Source organism: Salmo salar, chromosome 09 (assembly GCF_965601325.2).
Source record: "Salmo salar chromosome 09, fSalSal1, whole genome shotgun sequence".
Taxonomy (NCBI): Eukaryota; Metazoa; Chordata; class Actinopteri; order Salmoniformes; family Salmonidae; genus Salmo; species Salmo salar.
The window spans coordinates 138211474-138220652 of NC_138299.1; positions in this window are offsets into that span (position 1 = coordinate 138211474).

A 9179-nucleotide genomic window follows, 5' to 3' on the forward strand; every position below is an offset into this window, starting at 1 on the left:
ACTTCTTCACCAGCAGCGCCCAGGCTTTACAAACAGTCTCTGTTTCACGGAAACATGGCTCACTCTGGATACGTTGTCAGAGTCGGTACAGCCACCCGGTTTCTTCATGCATCGCACCAACAGAAACAAACATCTCTCTGGTAAGAAGAAGGGCGGTGGTGTATGCCTAATGATTAACGACTCATGGTGTAATCACAACAACATACAGGAACTTAAGTCCTTTTGTTCACCTGACTTAGAATTCCTTATAATCAAATGCCCACCGAATTATCTTCCAAGAGAATTCTCTTCAATTCTAGTCACAGGCGAGTATATCCCCCTCCAAGCAGATACCTCGTCGGCCCTGAAAGACCTTCACTGGACTCTATGTAAACTGGAAACCATACATCCTGAGGCTGCATTTATTGTATCCGGGGATTTTAACAAAGCTAACCTGAGAACGAGACTTCCTAAATTCTATCAGCATATCAAATGCGCGACACGGGCTGCTTGCATTCTGGATCTATGCTACTCGAACTTCCGCGATGCATGCAAAGCCCTCCCCCGCCCTGCCTTCGGCAAATCTGACCATGACTCCATTTTGTTGCTCCCAGCCTTATAGACTGAAACTAAAACAGGAAACGCCCGTGCTCAGTTCCGTTCAATGCTGGTCTGACCAATCGGATTCCACGCTTCAAGATTGCTTCGATGTGGACTGGAATATGTTCCGGATAGCCTCAGAGAACAACATTGCGCTCCTCATACACTGACTCGGTGAGCGAATTCATTAGTGTCACGGCTCCTCCTCTGCAGTGCAGGGGCGGTTCCTCCTGCAGGCAGAGGGTCGTTAGTGATTGGAGCTTGTGTGATTGGAGCCACCATTCTGAGTGGTTTTGTTCAAGCTCCTTCAGAGGTAGCCTTAGAGTTGTGTACTAAGGAGCAGTTAATTGAAATTGCTGAACATTATCAGATTGAGATTGTTGATAAAAAAATTAAAGAGACTATTAAAGCTAAATTAAAGCAGGGTCTTATGGAAATAGGTGTTTTTTCAGATCAATCTGCTAGTAATGAAGGTACAAGTTTTCAGTCTAGTACTTCATTAACTTTTGAGCAGCAGCGGGAGCTGTTGCGAATGCAGTTGGAGATAGAGCGATTGCGACATGCTAATAGACCAGAAGGACTACCACAGTTTTATGTTGCACAGAATCTTCGTTTGTTGCCTAAATTTGATGAGTCAGATCCAGATTCATACTTTACTTTATTTGAGCGTATTGCGGAAGCTAGAGCTTGGTCTGATTTGGACATGACTATGTTGTTGCAATGTGTACTTACAGGTAAAGCACATAAGGCTTTTACAGCACTGAGTGTAGCTGACAGTAAAGTGTATGCTAAAGTTAAATCAGCAGTTCTGAAGGTTTACGAACTTGTGCCAGAGGCATGTCGTCAACGTTTTCATTACAGGAAAAAGCTAGATTCACAAACCTATTCTGAGTTTGTTCGTGATTTGACTTCTGCATTTAATCATTGGTGTACAGCTTCAGAAGTTAGTACTTTTGAGGATCTGTCTAATTTGATTGTGTTAGAACAGTTCAAAAATTCTGTGTCTGACCAGGTTGCTACATACATGAATGAACGTAAAGTTAAGTCTCCAAGTGATGCAGCAGTCCTTGCAGATGAGTACAGGCTAACACAAAAAAAGCAATTTTGAGTCAAACAGTGACATGTACCATAAAAATAACTTTACTTCCAGGAATAGTTGGTCAAATTTTTTTGGAGCTTCTTTCCAAAGGCCTCAACAGAAGTTTGGGTCTGGAGGACTTAAAGCACCGGTGAATGCTAATGCCTGTCGCTACTGTTTAGTTGAAGGACATTGGAAGAAAGATTGTCCTCTACTTAAATCAAAAAAGTCTGGTCAAGTTAAACCTGCTGTGATGGCAGCTCCTGTTTCAGCCTCTGACCACCAGGGTGAGTTTTTTCAGCCACTCGTTGAGTTTGATTCTCAGTCTTCCCACTGTGATTTTTCAGCCTTTATTTCAGATGGTGTAGTGTCCCTGAAAGATGGCAACCAGAATGTTTCGATCAAGATCTTAAGAGACACTGGAGCTTTAGATTCTTTTATGCTGGAATCTGTTTTGCCGTTCTCTAAGGAGTCTGATACTGGCAGATGTGTAATGGTACGTGGTATGGGTTTAGTTCCATTCTCTTCTCCTTTACATGAAGTTACCTTAAAATGTGGTCTGGTAGAGGGTGATGTAGATGTTGGGGTTAGACCCCAGTTGCCAGTAGAGGGAGTCCACATGATTTTGGGGAATGATATGGCAGGTAGTAAGATGTGGGCAGATGGAAAACTAAACATCTTTACGAAGCAACCTTCAGTGTCCCCAGCAAGGGTATCTCCAGATAGCAACTGTGTATCTCTTGAGATATTTCCAGTTTGTGCTGTTACCCGCGCTGCCTCTCGTAATAAGGTTGAGAGTAAGCCAGAAAGTCTTGAGTTGTCAGTCAAACTCCAGACAGAACAGTTGACTAGTTCTAGAGATTCATTGATAGCTGAGCAAAAGGCTGATACTACTTTGGATGATCTGTTTGAGAAAGTTGTTCCTGATTCAGTGATGAGGAATAGTGCTCAGTGTTACTTTCTACTTGATGGGCTGTTGGTTAGGAAATGGGTTCCACACTATGATCAGGGTCTAGGAGAACCAGTCTTTCAAATAGTTGTACCTACTACTTTGCGAAATAAAGTGTTGCGAACTTCACATGGTGATGTGGCAGGTCATATGGGTGTTCGTAAAACTTATGATCGCGTACTCCGTTATTTTTTCTGGACACGTTTAAAGCGGGATGTATCTCAGTTTATTAAAACTTGTGATACATGTCAGCGCACAAGCAAGCCAAACCAGGTTGTAAAGCCAGCACCATTGTATCCAATACCAGCCGTAGGGCAACCTTTTGAGCATCTTATTATCGATTGTGTTGGGCCTTTACCACGGTCCAAGTCAGGTCATAGCTACTTATTAACTGTTATGTGTCAAGCAACTAGATATCTGGCAGCTTTTCCCTTGCGTACCATAACTTCAAAATCAGTAGTTAAAGCGTTAACTCAATTTATTTCAACATTTGGGATTCCAAAAATCATCCAGCCAGATCAGGGATCTAACTTTACCTCCCATTTATTTGCTCAGGTTCTCAAAAAGCTTAAAGTTAAACACAATAAGTCTACTGCGTACCATGCTCAGAGTCAGGGAGCTTTGGAACGTTTTCATCAAACTTTAAAATCCTTGCTTCGTGCATACTGTACAGAACTGTCTGCAGATTGGGAGGAGGGGTTACCTTGGTTGTTACTAGCTGCTTGTGAAGTAGTGCAGGAAAGCACTGGGTTTAGCCCAAATAACTTAGTGTTTGGTCATAAGGTGCGTGGGCCTTTAGCAGTACTGCAGGATGGTTGTTTGCCTGAGGAACCCCCTCGGAACCTTATTGACAATGTAAATGGTTTTAGGTTCAAGTTGTATAGGGCTGGTGAACTGGCGAAAGAAAAACTAAAATGTTCTCAACAGAAAATGAAACTGAAATATGACGGACAGGCTGAGCTACGTGAGTTTAGTCCCGGTGATCGTGTACTTGCTCTTTTGCCTCTTGTAAGTTCACCTTTTCAGGCAAAATACTGTGGTCCTTTCACTGTGTTGCGCAAAGTGTCAGATTTGAACTATCTTATTGAAACCCCTGGTCATAGGAAGTCCTCTAAATTGTGCCATGGAACCTGTTAAAATGTTATCACTCCCGTGATCTAAGCAAAGTGGAAGGCACTCCAGCAGTGAGGTCAGCGTTGACTGCTGCTCCAGTCACTGCATCTTGTGGCTTTAACTTTGTGGAGGGGGGAGAAGAGGAGGTAGTTAGGGTTTTGGATGAGGTCTTACAAGGTCGGTTGAAAAACTCCCAGAATTTGCAAAACCTTGGGGTTGTGGTAGATCATTTAGACTCTGAGAAACGTGATGATTTGTTGCTCTTATTAGAAGCTAACCTGTTTTGTTTTCTGACACTCTTTCTAAAACCCACTTAATTGAGCATGACATAGACATCGGAGATGCTGAGCCTATCAAACAGAGATTTTATTGTGTATCTGAGGAGAAGAGACTGCAATTGGACAACGTGGTTGTCTACTCAGACTCCTTGGAGGAGTATGTCTGTAGAGTGCGAGCCCTGTTCGAAAGACTGGTGTGGGCCAGGTTGACTATCAATTTGGCCAAGTGTGAGTTTGCCAAAGCTACAGTCACATACCTAGGCAAGGTTGTTGGTCAAGGTGTTGTCTGTCCCGTGGAAGCCAAGGTTCAGGCTGTGAAGCAGTTCCCACAGCCCTCCACAAAGAAAGAACTGATGCGCTTCCTGGGAATGGCGGGGTACTACCGTGCTTTTTGTAAAAACTTTTCGGTAGTAGTGTCCCCCCTGACCAATCTGTTGAATGCCAAGGCTGATTTTCTCTGGTCCACCCAGTGTCAAGAGGCATTTGATGCAGTTAAGGCTCTTTTGTGTTTGTCACCCGTGTTGGTAGCACCAAATTTTGAGAAACCTTTCCAATTGCAAGTAGACGCCAGTCAAATCGGTGCTGGGGCTGTGCTTCTCCAGGAAAATGATGACAATATTGAGTGTCCAGTCAGTTTATTTTCCCGGAAATGTAAGAAGTATCAGAAAAACTATTCTGTAATTGAATAGGAGGCTTTAGGTCTCATTTGGGCTTTACAGCACTTCGAGGTCTATGTTGGTTCTGGTTTAACCCCTTTAACTGTGTTCACAGACCACAACCCACTTTTCTGAAGTCCTTGCAAAATCCCAACCAGCGCCTGATGCGTTGGGCTTTGTTCTTGCAACCATTCAACCTCGATATTAGACACATTAGGGGTAAGGATAATATTATTGCTGATGCTCTGTCCCGTGCTCCTTTAATCTAGTTTGTATTTTCTCTCGGCTGAACCCTGCGGGCTGTCTGCGCCTCTTTCCTCTTAATTTGCTCCCCAGGTACCAGGGCTGCTGAGTTTGAGGACGGAGAGTCAGCTAGGGGACACGGGGCTACTACTAGGAGCCGGGACTGGTATCTGTTTTTTTGGGGGGGGGGGGGGGGGGGGGGGGAATTTGGATTATGTTAAAAATGTTGGGTCGTAATTTGAATTCAGGGTGGGACCCTCATTTTAAGGAGGGGGTGTCACGGCTCCTCCTCTGCAGTGCAGGGGCGGTTCCTCCTGCAGGCAGATGGTCGTTAGTGATTGGAGCTGGTGTGATTGGAGCCACCTGGGCTCAGGGTATTTAACAAACTGCTCCACTAACCTCTCTCTCTCTCACTTCGCTTGCTCTCTCTCTCCCTGCTCCTCCAGGTATGATCCTGTTTTGTTTGTTCCTTTGTTGGTTTATTTAGTTTCCACTCAGTCATGTTTACACACATATATTCATGCATCCATGCACCCTACATACACCCTACATTATGACATTTCCACACCGCATTCCTTTTTCTTTGTTTAGAATTAATAGTTTTGTTTTCTAACAAAGAACTTTTTTAATTGGCCTATACCGGTTGTTGATGTCCTCTCATTTTTGCCACAGGCTATGAGTCGGCATGTGACAATTAGCAAGTGCATTGGAGATGTTGTACCCACTGTGACTATTAAAACATTCCCTAACCAGAAACCGTGGGTTGATGGCAGCATTCGCGCAAAGTGCAGCTATTCCCTCCGCAAGGCAATCAAACAAGCAAAGCGTCAGTATAGAGACAAAGTAGAGTCGCAATTCAACAACTCAAACACGAAACGTATGTGGCAGGGTCTACAGTCAATCACGGATTACAAAAAGAAAACCATCCTCATCGTGGACATCGACGTCTTGCTCCTAGACAATTTAAACAACTCCTTTTCTCGCTTTGAGGACAATACAGTGCCACTGACATGGCCCGCTACCAAAGCCTGCGGGCTCTCCTTCTCCGTGGCCAACGTGAGTAAAACATTTAAACGTGTTAACTCTGGCAAGGCTGCTGGCATCCCTAGCCGCGTCCTCAGAGCATGAGCAGACCAGCTGGCTGGTGTGTTTACGGACATCAATCAATCCCAATCCCAGTCTGCTGTCCCCACATACTTCAAGATGACCATCATTGTTCCTGTTCCCAAGAAAGCTAAGGTAGCTAAACTAAATTACTATCGCCCCGTTGCACTCACTTCTGTCACCATGAAGTGCTTTGAGATTACTCCAGGAGCATATCACCTCCACCCTAACTGATACCCTAGACCCACTCAATTTGCTTACCGCTCCAATAGGTCTACTGACGATGCAATCGCCATCACACTGCACAATGCCCTATCCCATCTGGACTAGAGGAATACTTAATCTTACATCTAGACGTTCCGCTAGCGGAACACCGCTCCAATATCCAATGATAGGGCGTGGCGCGAATTACAAACACGTCAGAAATCCAAAAACTTCAATTTTTCAAACATATGACTATTTTACACCATTTTAAAGACAAGACGCTCCTTTATCTAACTACATTGTCCGATTTCAAAAAGGCTTTACAACGAAAGCAAAACATTAGATTATGTCAGGAGAGTACACAGCCAGAAATAATCACACACCCATTTTTCAAGCTAGCATATAATGTCACAGAAACCAAAACCACAGCTAAATGCAGCACTAACCTTTGATGATCTTCATCAGATGACACTCCTATGTTATACACTCCTATGTTATACAATACATGCATGTTTTGTTCAATCAAGTTCATATTTATATCAAAAACCAGCTTTTTACATTAGCATGTGACGTTCAGAACTAGCATACCCACCGAAACTTCCGATGAATTTACTAAATTACTCACGATAAACGTTCACAAAAAACATAACAATTATTTTAAGATTTATAGATACAAATCTCCTTTATGCAATCACTGTGTCAGATTTTAAAATAGCTTTTCGGTGAAAGCACATTTTGCAATATTCTGAGTAGATAGCTAGCCATGATGGCCAGGCTATTTTGACACCCACCAAGTTTGGCACTCACCAAACTCAGATTTACTATAAGAAAAATTTGATTACCTTTGCTGTTCTTCATCAGAATGCAATCCCAGGACTTCTAGTTTACACCCAATGTTGTTTTGGTTCCAAATAATCCATAGTTATATCCAAATAGCGGTGTTTTGTTCGTGCGTTCAAGACACTATCCGAAGGGTGATGCGCCGGCGCTTATCGTGACAAAAAATTTCAAAATATTCCATTACCGTACTTCTAAGCATGTCAAACGCTGTTTAAAATCAATTTTTATGCGATTTTTTTCTCGTAAAATAGCGATAATTTTCCGACCGGGAGACGTCGTTTTCGTTCAAAGACTGAAAATGTAAAATGGACTCTTCACGTGCACGCGCGCACCCGTTTCATTGTTCTCAGATCGACCACTATCCAAATGCGCTTCTGTTTTTCAGCCAGGGACTGCAGAGTCATCATTCAACGTTCTGGCGCCTTCTGAGAGCCTATGGGAGCCTTAGAACATGTCACGTTACAGCAGAGATCCTCTGTTTTCGATAAAGATGCCCTAGAAGGCCAAGAAATGGTCAGAGAGGGCACTTCCTGTATGCAATCTTCTCAGGTTTTGGCCTGCCATATGAGTGCTGTTATACTCAGAGACACCATTCAAACAGTTTTAGAAACTTTAGGGTGTTTTCTATCCAAATCAAACAATTATATGCATATTCTAGTTTCTGGGCAGGAGTCATAACCAGATTAAATCGGGTACGTTTTTTATCCGGCCGTGAAAATACTTCCCCCTATCCTAAACAGGCTATGTAAGAATGCTGTTCACTGACTACAGCTCAGCATTTAATACCATAGTACCCTCCAAACTCGTCATTAAGCTCGAGACCCTGGGTCTCGACCCCGCCCCATGCAACTGGGTGCTGGACTTTCTGACGGGCCGCCCCCAGGTGGTGAAGGTAGGAAACAACATCTCCACCCCGCTGATCCTCAACACTGGGGCCCCACAAGGGTGCGTTCTCAGCCATGTACTCCCTGTTCACCCATGACTGCGTGGCCATGCACACCTCCAACTCAATTATCAAGTTTGCAGACGACACTACAGTGGTATGCTTGATTACCAACAATGACGAGACAGCCTACAGGGAGGTGGTGATGGCCCTCGGAGTGTGATGTCTGGAAAATAACCTCTTACTCAACGTCAACAAAACAAAGGAGATGATCGTGGACTTCAGGAAACAGCAGAGGGAGCACCCCCCAATCCACATCGACGGGATAGTAATGGAGAAGGTGGAAAGTTTTAAGTTCCTCAGCGTACACATGGACAAACTGAAATAGTCCACCCAGCATGGTGAAGAAGGCGCAACAGTGCCTTTTCAACCTCAGGAGGCTGAAGAAATTTGGCTTGTCACCTAAAACACTCACAAACTTTTACAGATGCACAATCGACAGCATCCTGTCGGGCTGTATCACCGCATGGTAAGGCAACTGCACCGCCCATAACCACAAGGCTCTCCAGAGGGTGGTGCGGTCTGCACAATGCATCACCGGGGGCAAACTACCTGCCATCCAGGACACCTACGTTACCCGATGTCACAGGAAGGCCAAAAAGATCATCATGGACAACAACCACCCGAGCCACTGCCTGTTCACCCCGCTATCATCCAAGGCGAGGTCAGTACAGGTGCATCAAAGCTGGGACTGAGAGACTGAAAAACAGCTTCTATCTCAAGGCCATCAGACTGTTAAACAGCCATCACTAATATAGAGAGGCTGCTGTCAACATACAGACTCAAATCTCTGGCCACTTTAATAAATTGACTTAATAAAGGTATCACTTGTCACCTTAAATAACGCCACTTTAATAATGTTTACATATCCTACATTACTCATCTCATATGTATATACTGTTCTCTACCATCTACTGCATCTTGCCTATGCCTATCATTAGTCACTTTAAATAATGCCACTTTAATAATGTTTACATATCCTACATCAATTATCTCATATGCTCTATACCATCTACTGCATCTTGCCTATGCTGCACGGACATCGCTCATCCATACATTTATATGTACATATTCTTATTCATCCCTTACATTTGTGTGTATATGGTAGTTGTTGTGAATTTGTTAGATTACTTGTTAGATATTACTGCATTGTCGGAACTAGAAGCACAAGCATTTCGCTACACTCGCGTTA